Source organism: Emys orbicularis, chromosome 9 (assembly GCF_028017835.1).
Source record: "Emys orbicularis isolate rEmyOrb1 chromosome 9, rEmyOrb1.hap1, whole genome shotgun sequence".
NCBI lineage: Eukaryota > Metazoa > Chordata > Testudines > Emydidae > Emys > Emys orbicularis.
Genome location: NC_088691.1, coordinates 97,135,263 through 97,162,974, shown reverse-complemented (window position 1 = coordinate 97,162,974; position 27,712 = coordinate 97,135,263).

Genomic DNA, 27,712 nt, shown 5'->3' with positions numbered 1-27,712 from the left:
ACCCAACTTGAGATGCATTAAAGGGGCCTGATTTTCAGAGTTATCAAGTATCTACAGCTTTAACTTGGAGTTGTGAGTGTTTGGCACCTCTGAATATCAGGCCCCATTGAAGATACAGCAAGTTGAGCATCCAAAAATTGGAGGCCATTTTAAAATGTAGGGGCCTAAGTACCTTGCCGGTGGTCACATGGTATGTCAGTGGCAGAGGTAGGATTAGAATTCTGGAGTTCTTGGCTCCTCATTGGGTGCTTAGTCTATGACACCATGATGCCTATCTAGAAAGCTCTTCACTACCTTATCTTATCTAGTACTGGTAAATTGCAGTTTCCACTCATGATCACACTGAAAGCTTCGGTTCATTTTGTCCTCCTGTGTCAGGTGACTGGAATTGGAAGCATCCAACAACCACAATGGAGATTTTGCAACATGCAATATAATGTTATCAGAATAGTCCATTTTGGTGCTTTTACTCCTTTCATTTGAAGCATATGATGCTTATCATCAAGGGAGAGTAGATACCAGACATAATAGACCATTGTTGTGATCCAATATATCTATTCTTAAATTCCTGTATTCCAAATATAAGAACTGACATTTGTGAGTCAGCTAACAAGGGTGGCCATCTTGGCAAAAAGTGATTTCACTTGTGAGATGGCAGCTTTTAAAGGAACAGAAGTGGCAATACCATGCTTTTCAGCATGACCAGACTGTCATCCAGGAAGCAAACTGTCAGAGCAGCCAGTGCCATGCAATCTCCCGGCGGGTAGAATTCATCCCTATATAGGGGGACAACGCAAGTCCTATGCTCCATTCAAGTCCCATAAAGGCTGTACTTTGAAGATATAGGCCTTGTGAATTTCATCCTGAATGAATGTTGTCATCAGTGATGATCTAATGCAGTGGCTCTCAAACTTTTTTACTGGTGACCCCTTTCACATAGCAAGTCTCTGAGTGTGACCCCCCTTATAAATTAAAACACTTTTTTATATATTTATACATTATAAATGCTGGAGGCAAAACGGGGTTTGGGGTGGAGGTTGACAGCTCGTGACCCCCCATGTAATAACCTCGCGACCCCCTGAGGGGTCCTGACCCCCAGTTTGAGAACCCCGGACCTAAAGAGTGGACTCATTACGTGGAAGGTGCCAGGAAACTTTATCCATGCACCTTGTGTTACTACAGTGACTGGTGCTTATAAATACTTAGTTCAGATTAAATAGGAAAGGGTTCTCATAGACTGTTGGCTGATGCCATCAAAGATTGAGCAGAGGGCAAAATCCCACTTTTCAAGGTTTTTTACCCAATGCCTGAGTAAAATAGAATCTAAAGAAATAGAGAAATGTTTACACCTTATTCATCAGTACTTCAAGTTTCAGAAAACTCTGAAGTTAGAAAACACCTTAAGTATGTGTTTCCTAAACAGATTAAAAACCAGAACTCTAGTTAGCTTTTGTCTAGCTGTTTTGCTGAGGGTGTTCTTCTAAGAACATGCAGGAAATAAATGATCAACACTGAAAACCTTGACACTTCCTTAAAAGCCTTATTTTCATTGTTTAAAAATATGATGGCAAGAATTAATACTGGTTCTTCTGTTTCAATAATGGCTGTGATGTTGAAACGACAACAAACATCATTACATTTATATGCACATTTATGTAGACAAAAATTGTCATTACTTATTTTGGTGGAACATTTTATCATCTGCCCTATAAACAAATAAAATCAGCATAAGCTGTTTTTAGCCGTCAGCAGTGTGTCAACATGAGTAACTTATAGCTAGACATGCCAGCCCTTACTGGAAAATATCCTATTCCATTTTTTAAAATGCTTAAGATTTTTTTTAAAGTATTTATTTTTGAGTTTTACAGAATGTAGTGAAACTACTTAACTTGATTGTTCACAGCAAATAAATAGAGCAGAAGGTAGAGTGCCCTCAGACACTGTACATTTAAATGAAAATATGAGAGAAATCATGATTTCTCTTGATGTATCTATTTGCCTGTTTTGTCTTTAATATTTACAACTATGAAATAAAATATGACCAGAAAATAAAAAGCACACTTAGAAAAAAAGTGCCACTATTTTTTTTATTCCATTTGCAAACTTCTCAGAGTTATATGTATCTCTAGCCTTTCTATTATCTATTTTCTCAATTCTTGCTTATCACATCTGCCCATGTGTCTTGCCACTAATTGCAGTTATGATTAATCTAGGTATACAATAGCTCCCTCCATGGCACCCTCCATCTCAAAGACACTGTATATGCTTATTTGTTAATGCATCAATGTCACCACTATTTTGCAATGAGGTTGTGGAGGTTCTCATATGGAAAGGAAGCACAGGGATTCAATTCTAGCACTTCAATGAGAATTTACTTCAATGAGAGTTATTTGGGTTTGAATTAAATCCACTGCTCCAGAATAAAGCCTGAATATTCAGGATCTTTCTGGGTGGAGTATGGAGCAATTGGCGAGGGCCAATGAACAGGCCTGCTATCCAGCTCTCCCATAACTACTATTCCAGACTATAGCTGTGCCAACCTGAGTGTCCATGAGCAACAATTGGCAAGTAACATGGAACTGGAAGGCATGAGCTGGAGGAAGCGAGAATGAACACAGCCATTCAGCACCAGTCTTTCAGTGGATGGACACACTGCTCATGGGAATGGCTGCATTCTTGAGTCCCTGCTGTCATTCCCAATGTGTGTGCATAGCTATGGATGTTGGACTGGTCCACTCACCAGCCATCTTGCCCTGCAACAGTTGGGGCAGTACCCTTATGCACATGAGTGGAGGGTGTTTCTGTGAATGGATGCAGTGATGAACAACTTCACTGGCCCTTCCTTGCTGAAACCTGCAACTGAGGGCAGGTTTACACTACGGGGTTACGTCAACCTAAGTTACGCAACTCCAGCTACGTGAATAACATAGCTGGAGCAGATGTACCTTAGGTCGACTTACAGTGTCTTACAGTGACTTACAGTGTCTCTCCCGTTGACTTGCCTTATGCTTCTCATTCCGCTGGAGTACCAGAGTTGACGGGAGAGCAATTGGCGGTAGATTTAGCAGGTCTTCACTAGACCCACTAAATCGACTCCCGGTGGATCGATCGCCGCAGTGTCGATCCATGGTAAATGTAGACAAGCCCTGAGAGTTGCATCTGCATACTGCCTGCTACTCCAGATTAGTGCTTAGAGTACATGGTAAGGGCAAGGTCACTTGATACAAAGGTAGAGAATGGGAAGTAATGAATCTGGAGCCAGCACTTGCTCCCTTTCCTTGCATAGCTGAGAGCAGTTCCTTTTACAGAGAAGGTTTGGATGTACCACTGTGCTAAATGTGAAGTATTATTTACTTCACCCAACAGAAACCATGCCTGGAAGCAGCACGCACAATCAGAACCTCAGCAGATGCATAGGCTAAGTGCCTGTCCATCTCTGTACTGAACTGGGCCAACATTCAGGATTTTTATACTTCTTCAGACATTTCTCTTTCCTTAGCATTAAAAAATAAATCAGAATAAAACACTTTATGACCCTTTTGTGTCTGGCAGCACTCTGAGACTGGCACAAATCACAGATGATGACATGGGAGTCCTTCCCTTGTATAAGTTATTTTCAGAAGTTGCATGAATAACGCTCTAGACTCATGAGAAACTAAGTTTCTGACCACTTGTGGACATTAAAAATCCCATGGCATTTTCTGTATGAGTTGAGGTATTAGTCCCAGGGGGGAGGAGGGCTAGTCATTAAGCACTGAGATAAAATGGTGATGGGTGCAGTATATGAAGACAGATAATCACATTCCAGTAATTGCATTCTCCCTACCTATTACAAATTCCCTCTCCACTCTCAGTTGGCTATGCCATGCTTCTTCACTTTCTTTTCTGAGCTGCCATGTAATGTTGCTGTGCAGTTTTAAAGAGTTTGCTGAGTTTCATAAAAGAGGTGGGTTTATTTTAGTGGTAGGTGAAATGATCCACTAGAGAGTGAACTTGTAAAATAAAGTTTGTAAAGCTCTTTGACATCTATCTGGTTGAAAATTCCCACATGAATACAACTCATGATCATTACCATTTAGTACACTAGCTGAATCCACAGCAGCATGTATAGGGCTAAATTCTGCTCTCATTTACATTGCACTAAATCTGGAGAAAATCCATTGACTTCAGTGGAGGTACTCTGCATTTATCCCAGGCTCACTGAGAGCAGAATTTGGCCCACCGTGCCTTACTTACTGTTCATTGTGTTCACTTTAACCCATGTGTGTCCTGAATATCAATCACATTCAGAGCAGAATTTGGCCCAGTTACAGAATTGTAAATCTGGATTAGCTTCACTGAAGTCAACGGAGCTATTCTAAATTTACCCCATAACTGAAAGCAGGAATTTAGTTCCACATTTCTTAGGAGGAGATTTGTGGTAAGGAGAGGTCTGTAAGAATACTGAATGTGGACGGTAAGAATACTGAATGAACTCTGCTATTGCAGCAAACCAAGAGAAAGCTACTGTAATAAAAGTATGACACACATGAGAGACTGAAGAAAGAGCTGGAGAACAGCTGAACTGAACCACCTGACATGGGTCAGGGTTATAATATAATAATATAACATCAATACCACTCCAGTGGCTAAAATTACATCTGCTTTTTTTTTGGTATTAATTCAAATGCAGACAAAACATATCCCTAACTAGAAAGACAAGAACAAACTAATACAACCAGTTAAAGGGCCAGTAACCGCTATCTCCTATAACTATTGTTACTGCTCCTGGAATAAAGAAACACTGGACGTTTCACCTTGCCACAAACTACCTTGACAGGTCCCATGATTTCATTTAAAAAAAATTATTTGTATTATATTCTTTCTCTTCCTTTGCTTGCCTCAGGAATAAATGTTGTGTGACATGTTATTTTTGTTAAACAAGATGTAACTGCAAAAGAAAGGCCTCAGGTATACTGTTGTTGTTTTTTTAAAAAAAAAACCTTACAAATATAATGGCATAGGGAAAAGGAGATATCAATTTGGCTAATTTTAAAATTTGCAACATTCTTGTTGCCGTGTTTAAAAATATCTTTGATGACTATGTGAATTGACCAGAAATATGTGTGTGTGTCGGTGGATAATGAAAAGAAAGCAGCTGGAGTTTTGCTACTCGTCCCTGATTTACATTAGAATAACATCTGTAATACAGCTGTTTAGAGTTCAGATTTAGCACTGTATAAGCTGTTTTCTTAATGCAGATCTATCCTCTGTCTAGATGATAGACGTGAAATAAGGCAGAGGTAAAAGGTTTAGTAACAGCAGGTGAAATAAAGTTAGGAATAATTTGTATACAAGCTGTTTTAAATGTTCGGAGGGCCAAGGGGAAACAAAAATAAAATATTCTTGTCAGGAAAAAAAATCATACAAAAACTTGTCATAAATGAAAACAATTTGCTCATGCCGGTATCCTTAAGTGGCACAAACTCTTCTTCTGCTGCTGCTACATTCTCTAATGATATTACTGCATATGGCACATCTCATCTAATCTGTTAGTAAAATCCTAAAGTCACTTATGTCAGTCTCTAATGCAAGCCAAATGAGTCTTCCCAGTAATAAGAAGCTTCGCAGAATTAGTTTTCGTTTTGCAGAAAATTGCCATTGGGGATGGCACTTTTATCTAAAAATTTCACTCGTGCATAAGCAAAAAATTCATATTATTTGGTTACATTCCATCAGTATGAGAAATAACATTGTGAAAATTCTATGCATGCTAATGATATATAGAAATCCACCTGCTTTCAGATAAAATGAGTTTAATTTTCTGTTGCCCACTGCCTGGTTGGCCTTTCATAAATTACTTATGCACAGCTATTATTAAAATAGAGGGAAAGCAAATTAGAAAGTCCTCATATCTCTCCACTGGATTTAACCAAGGCAGGGCTATGACAGCTAGAGTCAGCGTTTTTGAAAAAATTCTGCTCTCTTGAAAAATTTTGCATCTCTATACAATTCTATGCCACTGTTGTAAACGTTCTGACCTGCCTTCTTACCAAATTAACCTAAATCCTTTCTATTTTTCAACATTAATGGAATCCTCTAGAGTCCTGCTGATATATATTAAAATATATTTATTGGTTAATTTGAATTCCAGCATTTTGTACCTCATTTCCCAGTACTTCTGTTATATCTGAACAGCTTGGAGCTTTAGCATTAGAAACTTACAAATTAAGATAAATACATCTGACAATTATCAGATCAAAACAACTTAACTTTCATTGGAATGTATGATTGCAAATTTCCCTTCCTGATGAAAGAAAAAAATGAGGACTGTCTGCTTGAAACAGTTAATTGGATTTGAAAGTACTGTACATTTCAAGCAATTGGTGCAGCTTTTGGTTGGTCAATGACTACTTGACCTCCTGGTTTTACAACAGACAATTGGTTTTCATTTCTTGAGGGTCTTTCAAGTCCATAGTTCATGGTGACTTTAAGTTTAATTTCTGTTAATGACATTATTTTGCTCTTTTAGGATAAAACTTTCTTGTGATGTGTTGAGCAGCAGTGACAATCCCATTACTGTGAGAGGAGAAATACCTTCTCAAATTGCACTCTTTAAATATTATATGTAGCATTATTTTATTTTAAAACAACTTCTTTGGCATTTTAGGTTTATATGCACAAGAGTAATAATGCCAACAACTATTGTGAGAAATGCTTGTTAAATAAATAAACAAACAAATAAATAAATCCCATTAATCTTGTAGTCTCTGCCCAGGTAAATATTCCTGCTAAGCCCAGGGGCCTAATTCTGATTCCACTTACATCAGGTACTAGTATAACTTGTTTCACTTCAGCAGAATTACTTCTGATTTACACTGGTGTAAGCGATATCAGAATATGGGCCAGAGGCTGCATGGCTGGGACCCTCCTTTGTAAAAGAAGTACGATTGTGTAACCCTCACCCATATTTGTGAGTACTTACTCACATGACTAGCTGTGTGAGGAAGTGCTAATCTGAGTGAGTAAGGGGCACACAATTGGGCTCTTAGGATCTTGACTAGAAACTTTCTCATGTATAGAAACCCTTATCATTGTCACCGAAGAACAACAGAAATGTTTAATTCCCAAGAATGCTTCTGAATGCTCAGTGGAAATTGCTAAGTAGTCAGTTATTCATAGCATAATAAAGTAGAGCTTGATTCTATTGAATATTTCACTTTACTACGTAAGTAGCTCCTTTGAATTTAATAGGACTACTTGTGTCATAAGGTACTACTCTATGGGTCAAATCCTCAGCTCAGATCTGTGCAACACTACCGCAGTCAGTGGAACTACACTGATTCATACCTAATGTGGCTCTGGCCTAATATGAATATGGATGGCACAATCAGGCTCTAAAGTATTAAAATTAATGAACCATAACATTTGCTGTTTAAAGAGAATGGTGAAGCATAAAGCACTGTATATGTTTCCTTTAGACCGCTGTACAGAGCATTTGGGTCCAAATTCTCAGCTGGTATAAACCGCTGTAGCTCAATTGACTTAAAGGGAATGACATCAATTTACGCCAATGGAGAAAACCTGGCCCTCTATACTTTGTAAAAGGGAGGAATGTGGTATAATAATCAGAGCAAGGAGTTAAAAGTTACAACTCCTAGTTTCATTCCTGGTTTTGCCATTTTCTTGTCATGGGACATTGGGCAAGCATCTCTGTATGCGCCTCCTTGTGCCTCAGCTTCTCCATCTCTAGAAAATGTGAATAAATAATATCCTACCTCACAGGCATGTTGTAAATCTTAATGAATTATTGTTTGTAAAGTGCTTTCAGATTCATGGATAGAAAATGCAATGGAAATGTAAGATACAGTATTTTACAGCACTCTTATTTTTTCCATTGCCATTTCCTACTGGAAAAAGCATTTGTAGAATAGTTTCTCTAATAGTTTTACTGTAAAACAATGTGCATATACAGTTCTAATAAGGTGGCATGTTATTAAAGTTTCATGAGTTTTGGGAAACCCTTATAACACAGGGATGACTTTATCTCTGTGAGTAATACGGACCTCTCAAACTCATGCCAATAAAAGCTTTACAACACACTGCATTATAATGTATTTACTATCTCACACTCTCAAGTTTCAGTTACCCAATCAGAGTGCAGAAACAGTACCATGTGCCTTAGCTGACCAGTAACAGAAAAGCTATATTGCCATCCTCAAGCATTCAAAAATCTTGTCAGGCAAAATTATGAGACTGGCTTAAAATCATGAGTTTTAAAAAAATAAACACTACATTTTGGGTTCTTTTTATTTGCCTTCCAACATTTGAGCCTTTAGTCAGCACTCAAGTTACGTTCTCCAGCTTTTCTCCATATCCACCCGGTCTACAATTTATTTATTTTTTAAATGAAAGATGAGATTCTCCCATATTCATATGAATCCAAGAGCTGGGAGGGGCTTTAATAAAAACACCACATCTCACAAGACTTGAAATAAAATCAGAAGAGTTGCTAACAATGGACGAGGTTGAAATTCATCCCATGCAGAGGATCAGCACAATGTCTTTTTCTCAGTAAAGTACATCAAGTTTATATAAATAAAAAATAATTTGGTAAAAATCATAGAGCACAGTAACAGGAGCCTGTTGTCCACAGTTCTCTGCTCACTCCCTGCAGTCCACAGACCCTTCTGTCATGTTAGGTCTCTGCAGGCACATCCCACAGTCTTACACAACAACAGTTACTACACACACACACACAAGCTGTATTTGAGGCCATTCATGGGACATAAATGGCATGTCGGCTTTGTGCTGGTCCTCTATACAGCAATGAATTTCCTCAGTAAAATGTAAATGTCAAATTTCATCTGTTTGTATTACAATAGCACATAGGAGTCCCAATCATGGACCAGAACCCCACTGTACTAGGCACTGGCTGAAATACATTTCACAATCCACAGGCTGAAATACATGCTCGTAAAACACTGGTCAAACAATTCTGAACAATGAATCAATTAATAAAAATCTAACTCTGATTGCTGATTATTTGTGAACAGAAAAAAGGGTTAAATAAATAATGCTCTTTATATAGCTCACCCAGCTGTAGCAATCAGCAATGAGATCCTAAAGTCTGGAAAGCATGACACAAATGTAAAAAGTACCTTAAATTCAAAGTGAAAACCCATGACTTTTTCCTACACTCTCTGAAGTACAGCATGTCCTATGCACCCAGTAGAGGACATTTTATAGTATTAGACTGTTGAAATGCTATAATTAAAGGTCTGTCAAAGTTTCCATTAAATCCCTGATTTTCAGGGTTTAATTAATAACAACAGTTAAAATTACTGTGAATAGAATTAGAGCCACTGTCATATTCTTATTGCACATTTATTCCTGATTTCAAGTCTGTACAAAATATGGGATTGATCCTGCTCTCTTTACTTACACAAAATTTCCTACTGAAGGGGAAACTCTTTGAAGATAAAACTCCACATTGAAGTCAGTGGGATATCTGCCTGAATAAAGACTATGGTCTCCGCCCCTAAAACAGTCACAGGTTTGCAAAAAATTAGTCATTAATTGGATGGACGTTTATTCATAGATTTCAAGGCCAGAAGGGACCACTGTGACCATCTAGCTGGCCTCCTGTATAAAACAAGCCATAGAATTTCCTCAAAATAATTCCTAGAGCAGATCTTTTAGAAAAACATGCAATCTCGATTTAAAAATTGTCAGTAATGGAGGTTTCAGAGTAGCAGCCGTGTTAGTCTGTATCCGGAAAAACCATGCCCCTTGGTAAATTGTTCCAGTGGTGAATTATTTTCACTATTAAACAGTTTTGCTTTATTTCCAATCTGAACTTGTCTAGCTTCAACTTCCAGCCATTGAATCATGTTATACCTTTCTCTACTAGACTGAGGAGCCCATTATTAAATATTTCGTCCCCATGTAGATACTAATATGTAATCAAGTCACCCTTCAACCTTCTCTTTGTTCAGCTAATTTGAGGAAGTGGATTATTGCAGAATAAATTAAATACAGTTGTAGAATGGAAATACAAGCCACAATAATTTGCTTTATGATAATTGTGAAATATATCAAATGTGTCACCTTTCAGTAGAATTCAAGACCCTTTTCCTACAAGCTTCCACACCCACAACTCCCCAGCTAGAGCCAATTCTGCTTCATTGAAGTCAATGGGAATCTATCCATTTATTTTAATAGGAGCAGTATCAGACTCATTGTTACTGGGAATTTTATGAGAGTCAGAACTACAGGATTGGGCCCCATGTTTAAAAAAAAGACTCTGTAAATACTGAAGACTATATTTTCCTCTGGAAGCCTAAGAGAGAATGAAATGCTGTTACTGTAACAATGGCTGCTGGAGTCACTGGAGACTGACTGAACTACCCTGTCATGTGACAAGGGTATGGCCTGTTTGTAACATGGGACTATGTCATATGACTAATGCCAGGAGATAAAGACTGATCTCTTACCATATCTGACAAGTAAGCTAAATATATGGAGGGAAATGGAGCCTGAATCCCTCAGCCTAGAAGGGAACCTGGCAGAAAACTGGAGGAGATGGTGGCTGAACTGCTGTTTTCCTAGAAACAAGTAATATTGCAGAGAAATCCAAGAGAGTAAAATCCTTTAACATACTGCTACTGCAGCAGGCACAGAGATATTGGAGATATGCAATATATTCCAGTAGGAGAACGAAAAGAACTTCAAACTGCATTCAAAAGTCATTCAAAAATGTCCAAGAATACTTTGATATACACAAGAACGTCACTTAGGAAAAGCACATATTCTTGACAAGAAAGAAGCTAAGAGCTGAGAGCATTAACCATTATGTTAGAGACTTAAATAATAAAACTAAATCATAAGAATCTGAATAGTTAACAGAAGAATTAATTGGACACCAAATTATTTGTTGTTAAAAATTGATAACCAGGTCAAAGCAAGGTTATTGCGAGAAACTGACTTCACATTATAAAAAAACAGTGGATATTTCTAGAACTAGTGAAAGCTATGCTGTCCCAAATGAAAGTGTTAGCAAGAACTGAAGTCCATCTAATTAAAAATCCATATTAAGGCACAGAAACACAATACAATGGCAAGCAAACAGCAGAGAACAGATTTATTTGCAATAAATATGGATGCAATTACAACGCAAGAGTATCCAGCATAAAGGATGTGATGCAGGGGTCGGCAACGTTCGGCACGCGGCTCGCCAGGGTAAGCACCCTAGCGGGCCGGGCCAGTTTATTTATCTGCTGACGCGGCAGGTTCGGCCGATCGCGGCCCCCACTCGCCGCGGTTCGCCGTCCCAGGCCAATGGGGGTGGCAAGAAGCGGTGCGGGCGAGGGATGTGCTGGCCGCGGCTTCTCGCCACCCCCATTGGCCCGGGACGGTGAACCGCGGCGAGTGGGGGCCGCGATCAGCCGAACCTGCCGCGTCAGCAGGTAAATAAACTCGCCCGGCCCGCTAGGGTGCTTACCCTGGCGAGCCACGTGCTGAACGTTGCCGACCCCTGATGTGATGTAATGCTGCATGCAATTAAACAACCATTTTGCAAAAGTATGCTGCTCTTATTACTGTGTATTACAGTACTATCGAGATTCGGTCCCCATTCTGCTAGACATTGTACAATTCATAGTACGAGACAGTCCTTGACCTGAACAGTTTACAGTCTAACTACACAAAACAGACAAAGGAAAGTATCTCAGTTTTACAGATGGGGAACTAAGGTGAACAGGAGTTAACTGACTTGCCCAAGACCACACATTAAGTCTATGGCAGAGTCTGGAACTGAACACAGGTTGCTTGAGTCTCAGTCGGACTGCTTCAAATCCTTTCAGTACAAACTGCAAAGAAGTATAAAAGCAAAATGCATTCGTGCACATAGATCTGGAGGAATTCCATGTGTCCCATGAGGAGAAGACCAGTTTATAAAATCAGATGGTTAAGGTGTATATCTTGTCTACTGAAGAATATGAGGAGGTATTTAATAGACTGGATGCATTAAAGATATAAAACACCACACTGATATAGAATCTAGATTCCAACGTCCTGCCACAAATACACATATCATTTAAATTCCCATTAGCACTGAGAAATAAAGAAACAGTTTGACCAATTGCAGAACTACAGAAAGTTGGGAAAAGACTTCTTCAAGCAACCAGCACTGGAAGGAGCTAAATTTAATTAGCATCAATACTAAAAAACAAAACAAAACTAGGACTCCAAGCTTGCAAAAACTTAATGCAAAGGGTGATGCTCACTATCATTAATGCCAGTGACCGCTAACAGCCATAAGGCTCCTTATGGAGGCAATGTGCTAGGAGAAGGAGACATCAGTAGAGGCTAGAGCTCCATGTCTTTACTGAAGAACTAAATCCCATCTCCCCTCCCATAACCCAGCCTTGCTCCTAGGATCTTTCAGGGTTTAAGAAACAAACAAACAAAAAAGATATAGGACCTTATTCTTCTCTAATCTATACCAGGACAAATCAGGAGCAACTCAACCAAAGTCAATAGGGTTACACGGGGAAGCAGGTAAATAGTTATTTGTAGGCCTCTAGAGTTTACTTTGCGAACAATTCTGATTAATTTAATCTTACCATCACTCAGTTCACATCTGGCTTCAATAGCTCTGTCAGCTCCTGCAGCGGGAGCACTTACCTGGGGCTCATGATATGCTCTGTGCTGATTCCTGAGCAGCAGGGCCGGCGCAACTCATTAGGCGACCTAGGCGGACGCCTAGGGTGCTAACATTTGGGGAGCGGCGACCGTGGCGGCCGGATCTTCGGGCGCCCTGGTCGTCGTCGTCATTTCGGGGGTGGGACCTTCCGCCGCCTCTGTCGGGGGCGGCATTTCGGGGGCGGGACCTTCCGCTGCCTAGGGCGGCAAAAAAGCTGGCGGCGCTCCTGCTGAGCAGAGTGGGCAAACTGACACAAATTCACAAACAACTTTGAAGGTTGCATTGCAGCATGGGAAAGCGTTCTGCTCTCTAGTGATCAAGACACTGCAGCTTGAATTAACAAGACGGTCACAAAACAAAAACAGAAATAAATGAGAATTTTACAAAGCAAAGTAGTTTGTACATAACATACTAAAAATATCACTGTGCCCTGTTTGCATAGAAGTGCAGCTCACATTCAGCGTAAGGCCAGAGAAAAAGACAACATCTTTCTCTTATGACTTCCTGAAAAGCTCACTACTCTATATTTGTTTGAGAATTGCTTTGAATCTATTGTCATGTACTTCACTCTTCATCAACAGGAGTACCTCAGTGCAGAGAAATATGATTCTACCACATTGGAACAAAGGTGAGAAAAGGAAAAACAACAGATGTAATACTATTTGCATCTGTGAACAATATATGCTATTTCATTATGAGCTAAAGTAAACAGATGCATTTAAACTGCATCATAGACATAGAATCAAAATTCTTTGCTGGCTTAAAGTTCCTAACTTTCATTTATCTTCCCACTCATATATTCATTTGTTGTTGTTTTTTTAAATCATTTATTTAGACAATGTAGAGTGTGCATTTGCAGGAAGTATAACAGTGGGTATGATACAGGACTTTGTCTTTTTTATCAGTTGTGATCAAATGATCAGCTTCTGGCTGTATGTGTGTCCAAATTCAAAAGAAGGGAGGGAATGAGAAGAAACCCAAAGGGGCCTCCTGAATGAAGAATACTGATTCGTGTATACAGCATAACAAAAGGGGATGGTAAAAAGAAAGAAGATATCGGCACTCATTTACCACAAAATCAAGATATTGATAAAGAAATTAATCAAAAAACCTAAGGACATGAAGAGAAGAAATTCTTTAACTGCCTATACACCAATGCTAGGAGCCTGGGTAACAAACAGGAAGAACTGCAATTGCTCATTTATGAGAATAAATTCTATTTAGCTGGTATTACTGAAAACTAGTGGAATGATTTGCATAATTGGAATGTTAAAATCAATGGTTATAATCTATTTAGAAACGATCAAGTGCACAAAAGGGGAGAGGAAGTGGTATTTTATGTCAAAAATGGCATTACCTGTTTCTGAGTCACTTGTAACTCAGAAGAAAATGATCTTGAATGCTCAAGGATCAATGTCCTAACTAACTGATAAAGCACACGTTGGGGCATTAGTTAGTATCTGCTTCAGACAACCAAATCACACTAGGGAACGGAATGACTGGCTCCTTATGCACCTATCTCTAATGTGTAGGGAAAAAAGCTGCATGATCCACGGGACACTTCAATCTGAGTGACATAGGCTGGAGGTCTCATGCTGCCAGTATAAAAACATTCCTGGAATTTCTAAATATTACAGATGACCATTTCCTAACTCAAAAATTGTTGCAAACAACACAGGGGAATTCTGTATTAGACCTCATTCTAACAGATAAAAAGGAACTGATCACAGAACTAAAAATTAGTGGTAGCTTAGCTTAGGTACAAATGATCATGACTTGATCACATTTATAATGTAAAAACAGAATAAAATCCAAACACACTCTCTCTCTCTCTCTCTCTCTATATATATATATACTTGGTGCTTTAAAAGGTCCAATTTCACAAAGATGAAAATAGTTATGAGCCAAATCAGCTGGGAGGAAACATTTAATCCAAAAAAATGAATGATAATTGGGAATTGTTTAAAAACACTTTACTAGATGACCAAAAAGCCATAATTGAGGAAGAAGGCTATATATTGCTTAAAAAACTGACCTGCTTTAGAGGGAAAGTGAAGGCAGCGATAGATAGATAGATAGATAGATAGATAGATAGATAGATAGATAGATAGATAGATAGATAGATAAAACAAATGGAAGAAAGGGGCTGTTGATAGTAATGAATATAAATCAGAAGCTATGAATTGTAAAAAACTGATAACGAAAGCAAAGAGACAAAAGGAGAAATCTATGACCAGCACAGTTAAGGACAATAAGAAGTTGTTCAAGTACATTAAGAAGAAATATAATCCTAACATGGTATAGAAATGGTAGAATTATCAATAATAATGCAGAACAGGCAGAAGTGTTCAACAAATATTTATTTTCTGAATTTGGGGGGGGGGGGGGGAAACAGACAACACAGTCTCATCATATGATGATGGTAACACTCCTTCCCTTCCACTAGTATCTCAGGAGGATGCTAAACAGCAGTTACTTGCATCTAAAAGTTTTTAAAGAGCTAGCTGAGGAGTTTCCTGGACCATAAATGTTGATTTTCAATATGTCTTGGAACAGTGGGGAAGTTCCAGAAGACTGGAAAAAAGTTCATGTTGTGCCAATATGTAAAAAAGGTAAGCAAATGACCTGGATAATTATAGGCCTGTCAGTATGACATTGAACTCAGGCAAGATAATGGAGCAGCTGATGCAGGACTCAATTAATAAAGAATTAAAGGAGGGTAATATCATTAATGCCAATCAACATGGGTATATGAAAAATAGATCCTGTCAAACAAACTTGATTTTATGATGAGATTACAAATTTGGTTGATAAAGGTAATAGAGTTGATTTAATATACTTAGACTTCTGTAAGGTATTTGACTTGATACCACATGACATATTGATTAAAAAACCAGAACTATATAAAATTAACATGGTAACTGTAAATAGAAAATCTTCATCGAACAGGTGTTTCCAGTGGGGTCCTGCAGAGATTGGTTCTTGGCCCTATACTGTTTAACTTTTTTTACTTGAAGAAAACATAAAATCATCACTGATAAAGTTTGCAGATAACATAAACATTGGGGGAGTGGTAAATAATGAAGAGGCCAGATCACGGATATAGAGAAATCTGGATTGTTTGGTGAACTGGGCACAAACAAACAATTTGCATTTTAATATACATCTAAGAACAAAGAATATAGGCCACACTTATATGATGTGGGACAATATCCTGGGAAGCAGTGACTCTGAAAAGGATGAGGATTGTGGTGGATAATCAGTTGAAAATGAGCTCCCAGTGTGATGCTGTGGCCAAAAGGCCTAATGCGATCCTTAGGGCTGGTCTTCACTACAGGGAGATCGACGCTACTACAATCAATGCAGCAGGGGTCCGTTTAGATGGCAGAGCGCTCTCTGGTTGACCTCGGTATTCCAGCTCTCCGAGAAGAGTAAGGGAAGTCAACCGGAGAGCATCTCCCATTGACGCAGTGCAGTGAAGGCACCGGGGTAACTCGACCTAAGCTACGTCGACTCCAGCTACATTATTCACATAGCTGGAGTAGCGTAACTTAGGTCGACTTACCCCAGTAGTGAAGACAAGCCCGTAGATGCATAAACTGGGGAATCTGGAGTAGGAGCAGAGAAGTTATTTTATCTCTATATTTGGCACTGGTGTGACCACTGCTGGAATAGTGCATCCAGTTCTGGTATCCACAACTGGTATCCACAGAGCTCCAAATTAAGCTGCTTCCTCCATAGTAGGAAACTTGATGGAGGTGGGTGGCAATGGTAACACTGCTACTTGCCATCTAGTTAAATCCCCCTGAGGCTCAAGAGGCATCCTATAATTGGCACAGTGAGAAATAATGTACATTTCTCTACCTCCCTTGTACCCGCTCTAGTGAATCTGTTCCCATGTTTGTAAAACACTTTGAAAGGATACCTTCTGAGTACTATTTACTAGAATACCTACATCTGCCAGCCAAATGGCTGCTTAGAAGGAAGTAGGTAACTGGCTGCAGGCTCTCAAAGTACCATAGTCCTGCATGTTCACAAAGTCATACATTAAGGGCCATTTTTTCATGGCTTCATACAAGCACTTTACCAGAAATGCATAACTTCAGTGCATTTGTGGAGCCACCCACCAGCGTGGAATGTAAGTGGAAAAAATCATGGGCACAGTTCATGAACTGCAAAGTTTCCTAATCGGCCTGGTACTGCTCTCACCAACATCCATTTGACACTGGAATAACTGCTCTGACTTCAGTGAAGTTACTCCTGATATACCCTGGGGTCCAGAGAAAAACCAGACCTACACAAGCTGAAGAAAACTGACTTCCTCATCTTACCAAGCAAATTACACAAGTAGCCCATGGAAACAGTCCAGAGAACTTCCTCTGAATGAGCGTGTAACTCATTTAAGTCACTTAATGAGACAGGATAATAGCCATTATTTTTCACTTGGCCAGTTCATATTGTGACACTTAGAGGGAGTGAGTCTGTCAAGTTTTTGTCTGCTTTATTTGATTTTTCACCATACTGCCCCTGGCCTCTCTCCATTGTGCTGGGAGTGCATTAAGCATTGGAGGAGCAGTGAGGCTCAACCAGTGTAGGGAGAGGCTGGAGATGGGGAATGGAATTACAGGCAGACAGCAGATTCTTTCTCCTAGCAGAACCAAGTCTACTTGAAAGGTTTTGCTGTTTTCCTCTATGTCTTACATATATCTATATACCACATTACATGGAGGAGAATAGGATTTCTGATATTTCTGCTGAGATGTTGGGAAGAGATTGTTTTATGCATCTGTCCATGTTGAGACACATTTCCAAGATCTTAATTTTTAAGAGATTTTATATCTTTTAATCTGGACTCCTTCTAGACTCAAACCCTCCAACAAATGCCCAATATCTTCAATTAAATATATTTCAAAAGGCCTGCTTCACAATAACACTCCAGTTTATATAGTCCTTTGCACCAATACAAAATGGGTGTAAATCATTACCACTGTAACTGGGTAGCATTTTATACCCACTTTGCATTGGCATCAATACCTCCACAAATGCAGAACAATATTAAGTTGGGCCCAAAGTCTCTGTAAGCACCCCACTCTTTGGCAGTTTGAGAGTTCTTTTGGGATTAAAGTTTTATTGATCTTTTAGGTTTTTACAGGAATGGGACTAAATAGAAGACTCCCAATAAAATGAAAGGAGAAAGAGGAGAGGGAAAAATTAGATTGTCTAACTTGAACTGAAAGCACTTTGGGTCAGAGTCATGTTTGTGAAGGACCATAAACATGATGCTGCTATATGAATAAATGTTAATAAACAAAGACATTATTAAAATAAAATAATAGCCCTGGGGTACTGGTGGAGGATAGGGAAGAAATAACAGTCATGCAACATTGAACAATAGTATGCAATATGCTGTGTGGTACTTATATGTATAATAAAATATTAAGATGGCAAATATGGGAAGGCAGGCATTTAGAAATGGCAAAGACCTATTAGTTTATGTCAGCCAAGAAGACTGTAATGGAGGATCTTAGTAAGAGTGCAGAACTGCCAGCCAATACCTACAATCACAGTTCTCATGATCTTTTGACCTCACTGTGTATGACTGGATGTATTAATAAACTCTAGATACTGTCACTTAATTTCTAATGAGAGAATTATGGTTTATCACATCACTGTGAGAACATGCATTTATTACTCCAATTATAATAAAAAGGCACAATTTTTTCTAGTTATGGGCTGAGCAGCCAGGAGAGATTCCAGAAATATTGCAAGTCTTTTTTGAAAATGTAGAACGACTTCCAAGGACTGCAGCCTTTGAGTGCTGCTGCAGGCACTTTTGCAGGATTGTGTGCATGTGCCATTCCTATTAGATGGCTAAACAGAGAATTTGGATTTCTAGTGGTCTTGATCTGGCAAGAGCCAGAAAAGCGGTTTTTCTACACCAAACTCACCTGTTCTTCAGCTGGTATAAATTAGCATAGCACAACTGACTTCAATGGAGCTATGTTGATTTATACCAGCTGAGAATCTGTCCCATTTTTAAAAAAAAAAGTTTGGCCAGCATGAGAAACAAATTGTGTAATTGAGGGGAAGTGAGCTGAACAACATAAAAACTGAGATTCAGATAACAAAGATCAACATGAATTCGTCTTCTGGAGCTGTGGATAACGATAAAACTGTCAAACTGAAAGAATATCTAGTGAACAGAACTATCTGAGAAAAATGATTTAAAAGCATTTGATTTATGGAGGCATTTCTTTACTGTTACCTTTGTTTACTGTTACCTTTACTCAGCATAGCAAGTGTATTGAAGCGAAGGCACAATTGTGCCACATATCTGCATATTCTTTAGATGGCGTTTTGTAGCATTTATACTCCATCATACTAAACAAATCTTTGCATGGTCTCTACCATTTCTAACTCATAAATAGGTGCTGGTCATATTGAGCAGACTAGGTCACATATGACATTGGACAAGACTTGGTCCTGTGGAGGATGTTCTTGCTTCTTTTTCTCCTGCTGCTGCCCAAGCAAATGCTGTTACCTTGACAACACAGGGCAATCTCAGGCTCCTCACGTGTCAATAGGAAGAAAGCCAAGTCCTTTCCACAAGAAACAGAACTGCTGAGAAACAAACGACTAATTACTGTCCAAGGACCTTGGATCATTTAATGGGGAACCTGCCAAAACAAGCATCGAGAATTCTATTAAAGTCATGTGATTTCAAAAGAGAGAAAAGGGCATCACCAATCAGTCAGATGTTGTGAAGGCCAAGACTATAACAGGATTCAAAAAAGAACTAGATAAATTCCTGGAGGACAGGTCCATCAGTGGCTATTAATGGATATTAGCCAAGATGGGCAGGGATGGTGTCCTTAGTCTCTGTTTGCCAGAAGCTGGAAATGGGCGACAGGGGATGGATCACTTGATTACCTCTTCTGTTCATTCCCTCTGGGGCACCTGGCGTTGGCCACTGCCGGAAGACAGGATATGGGCTATATGGGCCATTGGTCTGACCCATTATGGTCGTTCTTATGTCCTTAACTAGGAGACGCAAACATAGAAGATCTGAGAGGTTGCAGTCACTTGAGGACTCAGTTACACTTGGGATGGCTATGTCCTTACATTATGGGCACAATTCTCCTCTTGCATCAATTTCACACACGCATAACTCCATTGGCTTCAACTGAGGTACTCCTGTTTTACACCAGGGTATGGCCACACAAGTTACTCTTAACCCTGCCATTTTCTTACAAGGTTTGTTGTCTCTGCAGTAAGACACCTAAACCCAATAAGCTGGTAAAAGGCAGGAAAACCTTGAAACTATTGTGCAATTGCTCCAGGAATTTGCTGACAATCCCATTTCCCACAAGACAAGTCACCAGTGTACCATGTCCAGCTGATCACTGGGGAGGGCAACACCATCTCATTCCAAGCTAAGATTCAGGAGGACTGAAAGCAGAAAGAGTCTTTAAAACTGACTCTCCCAGCTACTCAGTGTATAAAGAGAGGAGCTATGATACTGAATGGGAAAAGGTATCATTTTGTAATTAAATGCTTTGCCATTTATCCTGAGAGATAGGTTAAGAATGACCTTCTTTATATTGTATCTTGCATCTCATTTTTATTCTTCTCTAAATATCATGGATTACAACTCTTCTGCCAATGAAGACTGAATTAAAAGAGGAGAGAGAGGGAAACACTTCCCTAGAGAGAATGGTGAACAGAGACATTGATCATACTATCAGGGACAGATTTAGGGGCAGGTGACCCAGGTGAGTGCCTGGTGTGCTGGGCTTGGGCAGCACCGGGCTTATGGTGCTGTTTTTGTTGTTAGCAACAAAAGGGAAAATAGAATGTTTGAAGTAAAATGTTTCAGGTATTCCGTATGTAGTTTCATTTTTCACAACTTCCTAGAATGTTCTGGAGCAATGTAGAATCTCGTGGAACCTTCCAGACTTTCTGAGAACTACATTTTCCTTGAACCTCCTAGAATGTAGTCAGCCATGCCCTCGCGGGTGTATAAGAGGCGGGGCATTGCCAGTCAATCAATGAGAACTGTTTATGAACATTTTGAATGAGAATAAAATAAAGCTTCAGGACTGCTGCGGCCAAGGCTATGACAACGGTGAGAACATGGAGGGAAGAAACAGTGGTGTCCAAGCAAGGATCCTTGCACTGAACCCAAGAGCTTTCTTCTGGCCTTGTGGCTGCCATTCCCACAATTTGATTGTGTCAGATGCAGCATCATCTTCTTTAGATTCATTATCTCTCTTCAATGCAAAGGATATACATCCTGTTTTCAGCCTCAACTATCAGGTGGAAGATCCTCATGGATGATATTACAAATCTGACTGTGAAGCCGCTAAGTGACACTTGCTGGGAGAGCCTCATTGACAGCATAAGACCAGTGAGGTACCAAGTGACTGAAGTTTCCGGTGCCCTGATGGAACTGGCACAGTCGAGTAAAGCCAAGGCCAGAATCCGACATAAGGTGCAAAGCCTGGCAAACCAGATCACTGACTTCAAATTTCTGGCCTCAATTGTGGTTTTGCATGATAGCCTGTTTCAAGTAAACACTGTAAGCAAGGCATTACAAACTCAGTCAATGAACATCGCGACCACTGCTACTTTGATGAGAAGCTGCCTTGATTTCATTGTGGCCTACAGAGACAACCAGTTTGAAGATGCCATCACTACTGCCAAAGAAATAGTGGAAAACTTAAGAGTTGAGCCTGTCTTCAAGGAAACTCGTATTCATCGGAAGAAGACACAGTTTGGTTATGAGGGCAGAAATGAGGTGATGGTAAGCTTGGAAGAAAAATTCAAGGGGGAGGTTTTTTGCTCGCTCATTAACGCTGCTCGAGTGCCCATTGAAGAAAGGTTTGGACAAATGAAGCACCACAAAAAGACCTGGGGGGGGAGGGGGTATGACCTTAATAAGCTGCCGGCGGACAGAAAAACACTTTTGAACAATTGTATGAACCTTCACTGGACGTGACACATGCGGAATGTGTGGACATCAATGATAAAGATCTCTGTGTCGAATTGGACAACATCCGAGACGTTTTGCAACACGGGAAGCGCTCTTCGCTCCAAGTTCTCCAATTCATTCATAATGCAGAGCTGAAGGACACTTTTCCTAATGTGTGGATAGCTTTGAGGCTTGTGCTCACGCTGCCGGTCACAGTCATGAGCGGTGAACGCAGCTTTTCAAAGCTCAGGCTCATTAAAACATATCTTCGATCGACGATGACCAACAAGAGACTGACATCGCTTGCTATTTTATCACTTGAAAAATCTCTCTGACACTGTGCTTCATTTGGCGAGGGCAAAGGCGAGAAAAGCGACTTTTTGACCTACAGGACTAGGGTTAACATTCTAAGGCTGTCACCTACTGTAACAATATTTACTACTGTCCAATGTTGGTGCACAGTTCAATTTCTTGATGTTAGTACATTTCAGTTATTCTTAAAATTAAAAGGTTTCTATAAGCTTAGAGGAAATGAATTTTTTTATTTGCTTATACATGGTATGAATAAATACAGATTTACAGATCCCAGCGTGAAAATTTATCATCTTATATGACAGGGATAAATCATGCATGCAAATCATGCATCAAAGTTGTGAAATGGGCTGCAAATTCAATAAAAATAAGATATTCAGAAGTTTAACAAATGGGGGGGGGGGAATGCTGAAGACGCTCCTTGTCTGGGGCACCATTTGGTTTAGAGCCAGCCTTGCATACTGTACAGAGGAAGCCATGAACACATTATAAATTTACTGCCTTATAGCTGCAGAGTTTTTGCTGCATCCTATTCTTGGTTTGGGAGGTTCTTGGCCATGGAGTGGTCAGCTGTGTGGTTTTTCTAGCCCACAAATCTCACCAGATACAGGAAAAGCCTATATTTGTTGAAAGCCAGTGTTTCTCTGTGGAGATCCCAGAAACTCTGTGGTAATCTTCAGACTCCTCATGGCACCATGACTCCTTCAGCCTCCCTTCCCTGGGCTGGCCCATCCTGCACCTCCTTCAAAGGTGATTTAAAAGCCTGCAGAAGGAGTTTCTGTAAATTAATTAATATTGGTTAGAGGCCTGATTTTCAGAGTCGATGGGAGCTGTGGGTGCTTAGTAGCTCTGAAAAAACTAGCCCTATTTGCAAGGTGCCAAGAGTGAACTTGATCCCTTGCAGAGGTAAGAAGGAATGACACACGCCCTGAAGAGTTTACAATCTAAATAGACAATAATACAGGCAAAGAAGGAGTATTTTGTGCAAATAAAGCAGTATAAGTCAGATCAATGATCATACATATCATTTGTTTGATTCGGGGTTTAATTTCATTTTATTTAGGGAAAGGATAGGCATAATCTAACATAAGTGTAACACACTGGCTTAGAACATATGATCAGGGCTCCTTCTGTGGGATGCTACTATGGGCCAGCCTGATATTTGCTAACAATCAATTGCTCCTTTAGCACAAGTGATATGGGTATGTGCTTTGGGTGATGAAAGTGCCTACTGACAACCATAGTGTCTGTATGTGTGCAGCCACTGTTTGTTACATAAACATTAATTAACTAGGGAAAATCCCTATGGCTTTTACTGTAGAAAATGTCTTGGTGGTTCTCCCTCACCCTGCCACACCCCCTCCCTCAGCATCCAGCCGTACATCCAACTTCAGTTCACAGAGATATGTAGGAAGATAGTTGAGGGCAAGGGACTTGATAATACACTGCCTCTCTTTGTCAGATTTTAGCCTAAAGGAATGAATTTTGCACCCCTTTCATCACTATTCCCTGGAAATATAGGAGGGGATATGACCCTTTATTTGGACTAAGGTTGTAGAGTATGATACAGCATTACCATGGTTATAGAAAGCACTAGCCTCCCAGCTCAATCACGTCCAAATGAGTAAAACCATTTGAATTGGTGTTGATGGTACTACAAGATTTGCCACGCTAGATCAGGTTATTTGTCCATTCAGTCTGGCATCCTGCCTCTGACAGGAGACAATCCTTGATGTTGCACAGGAAGGCAACCCCCACTTGGTTGATTGTGCCATGCTATATATGGGGGTAAAATGCATTCATGACTTAAATGCATGTATGATTGTCATCGTCTCCTAGTGTGGTCTCTCAAGGGGTCTCAGCTTCTCCTGACGGACTCTCCTTAGTTTGTTCTCAGTTAGGTCGGTTCCTGGACCCTCACTCCAATTAAATCTGTCAGCCCTTCACTCTGTCCCTTCAGCCCTTCACTCAGCCCTGTCAGCATTTCACTCTCCTGGCTGTTTTCTTGGAGGCAGCATGGGGCACAGCTGTCACCCCTTTTCTGTCCCAGGACTTTCTGCCTCCCTTTTCTTCTCTTTACTCTCCCCGGCCTTGTTTCCTCTATTGGTTGAAGCTGTGGCTGCCTGCCTCCATGATTGGCAGCTCTGGCAACTGCGTGGGGTTGTGATCAAGCTGCTTGCTTGTAAACAGAAGAGACTCTCCTCCCTCCTCTATCTATGCTCAGTATGGGGTTTGTAGAACCCATTACAATGATCTGTATTCTATATGGGATGGACATACTATGTTATCGAATAACTGGGTACCAGCTACATCGTAAACACAACAGCAATTACTTTCACATATAGGGCACAATTTGTTTCCCAAAGTAAATAGCAAGTAATAATTCTTGTCTCCTAGTTTGCACATAAGGGGAGGAAGGCAAACTTGTGCTGGGAAGCAGGTGATTGGCAGTGGCTAAATAATACTGTCTGGAAATTTACCCTGGTATTAGGTGGAGTGTTGCAGCTCAGAGGACAAAACCCACCCACCTCTCTGCAGCGTCGCCTTCAATTCCTTTAATGTTAACAGCAAGAGAGCCAAGAAGGGCAAACTATATCTTCCTGGGCCACATGCAAGGGATGCACATTCGCTACGTTAGCCCGGCAGAGTTCAGAATCCAGCTTCGTAATAGCACAGGCTTTATTCTCCACACAAAATTACAGTATGCACTGTTCAACTGTGACAATCTATCATACAGCATGCTTCCTTACTGCCTTACCCTATATTTCCCCTTCATTAACTTTCAGTATATCCATTTGCAATAATTCAGTATTAAAGTTGTATATCTGGTAGGTGTAGGTTTGTTGTTCAAAGTGACTAAAATATCTAGGTCTTCCCACTCTGGTAGCTGGTTATTTTACCCCTGATTTGTGCATTTTACAAAAGCAGTCTTCGCCCTCTTAAACCATTCATTTTCTTTTGTAGGATGTTTTTGTGGTTAAGGAACTGCACTGGGACTCAGGAGACTGGGGTTGAATTCCCTGCTCTGCCACAGACTTCCAGCGTGATCTTGGGCAAGTCACTTAAGTTTTCTGTTCCCAATCTATAATATGAGGGTAATAATACTCCCTTTTCCCTTACCCATTGTATGTCTTGTCTATTTACATAGTAAGCTCATTGGAGCAGGGACTGTCTTGCTATTTATATGTACCCACAATGGGGCTTAGGACTTCTAGATATTATTGTAATACAAATAAATAGGAGTAGTGTGCAGCTTCTTTAGCTATTTTGAAATGCAGGAAACTGTTCGGCCAAGCAGAAAGGCTGCCGTAGCTGCACTCATTTAGGTAAAGAGCAGAACGTATATAGCTAATTCCCAAAAGATCTTTGTAACACAGGTCCCAGAAGAACTCACCAGAGCAGCCCGGGTACAGAAATGAATTTCTGTCAGACACATCCCAAATCAGGAGAAGTCTCTCAGTCTGTTGAAAAAACAGAAAAAGTAATTGGTACGTTTATAATCACAACCTGAAATAGTGGAACTAAAAAGAGCACAAGAAGCAACATAGTCGAATGGTTAAAGCATATGACCGAGAATCAGGAAACCTGAATCTACTTCTGCATCCAACAGTTGCTGTGTAGCCTATGGTGAGTCATTAGATTCACTTTCAAGGTGGCCTTATCAGGTATTCTACCTACAAAAATAGTGTACAGCTTAACCAATTAATGATTACAAACTGCTTTGAGATTCTTTATTGGAAGATGCCACATTAGTGCTAATGCACCTCAAAACACTCTACAAATCTGTCTAGGCTATGAATAAAGGTGTTTGAATAAATGGAATTACTGAACATGAACACCAATGCTACTCTGAATAAACATGATGTATCAGTCTTTATCTCAACCAAGGCCTATTTCTTCACTGACTGTACCTTGCATTGTCATTTATACCAGTGCAAAGCAGGTGTCAAATGCAACCCAATCAGAAATCACCATTGTATTACTCCAGTTTTATACCTGTTTTCAGAGGAGTAACTAGATTAATGCTGTGGTGATTCAGGCCCACTTTGTACAGGTGTACACAACAACACATTGTGCAAAGCAGTGGAGAATCAAGCGCTCTGTCTCTTCCCCAAAATTGCTAAAAGTAATTCTGCGGTAAGATAGCCACCTCTGCATAAATAACTATTTTTCTATGGTTTACAATTCTTTAATACAGAAATCCCTCCCTGTCAAAAGTGATCTATCAGAAATATTGTTATGGCTAACCATTTTCATGATGCGGTCGTCAGCAAGGGTTAAGTGCTTGAGTGGGTAAATTCTAACACATGGCTTTTTTAGTGAAAGAAGTAAGTTTCCCCTCACTGCTTCAGAAATGTGCTTTAACCTTGACCTTGAGGAATAATTTCTAGTGGTGAGAGAGCAGTTCAATCTCCTATAGTCAGTCTTTGGCTTCCCTTCTAAAACTCCTGACAAGGATGCTAATCATTATCAGGTGTGAGAATGTTTTTTAATAAGTTTAGTGCTTAAGAGTCTATGGTATTTGTTAACCTAAACCAGATGAGTCCTAACTCCTCTGCATTTGCCTACTGCCACTCAACTTAACCAGGTCTGTAGTTACCTTTCAATTGACTAGTGTCAATGATAATAATGATGATACATTTTTATTTTTATAGCACTCAAACATGGCCTCTAAGCTCTGCACACGCACACACACATATAACTAATAACTGAACATTTCCAAAGGGCAACAAGTCCTTTTAGAAGAGTAATGAATACAAAAATCATTTTGTGCACTGCATGGGAGAGGTGCATTTCAAGATTTTCCTATATAGCTTCTATGAAAATTGGCCCCTAAGCAAGGGTGTGAGTCATTGATGAATACAGCTCTAAGGCTTCATGCTGTGCAGCAAGAGCTGTAAAAGACATTAGAGGAACACAGGGGCGGAGGAGGAGAGAGCGTGGGGGTTAGAAGGTTATTAAATAAAACCTAGCAATGGGTTTTACGTGAATAATGTTTTGAAAATGTACCACCTGATCACTGGGCATAGATCTGACTGCGGTCTTGGTGCCCTCAACTGGCTGATGCTAACAGGGGCTATAAAGACAGTTCTCTACTTTCCTAGCCATAACTAAGGTCATGTCTGAACTACGAGCCCCTCACTGCTGAAAGTAAATCAATATACTATACTGGGAAAATGCTGGTACTGGAGACACTCGTATACTGGCAAAGCTGGAGCCTACACCAGTATAGTTATTCCACCATCCCTAAATGAAACAAGCCATACTGATAAAAGTGCAGTTATACTGATTTAACTGTGTCTACATTAGGGCTTTTGGCCACATAGCCATGTCAGCAAAATATACATCACACTCCTAACCATCACAGCTATGCCAGAAAAACTTAAGCGTAGACCAGTCCTCAGAGATTCTACTGGAGACCATCATAGAGTAGAGAGGGATTGGGTCACAAAGTTCAGATCCAGATCCAGACTTCCACAGTGTTCAAGAGTGTTTGATTTTGGTCCAGACTCTCTTTATTATGGAAGAAATAAAAGCTGGTACCAATTTGATTTCATTAATTGACTAGCAATTAATGGACGTTCTAGAATTGATACCGCAACGATTCTGGATATTGAGTACATCACTTTATGGTGCAATCGGTTTCTACCTACCCAAGGAGGGAGTTACAGGGTGCAATAAAGAAATAATGTTTTTAGTTAATAAAAGCAGAAATTACCATGACTTCTTCCTGATCCCTCATA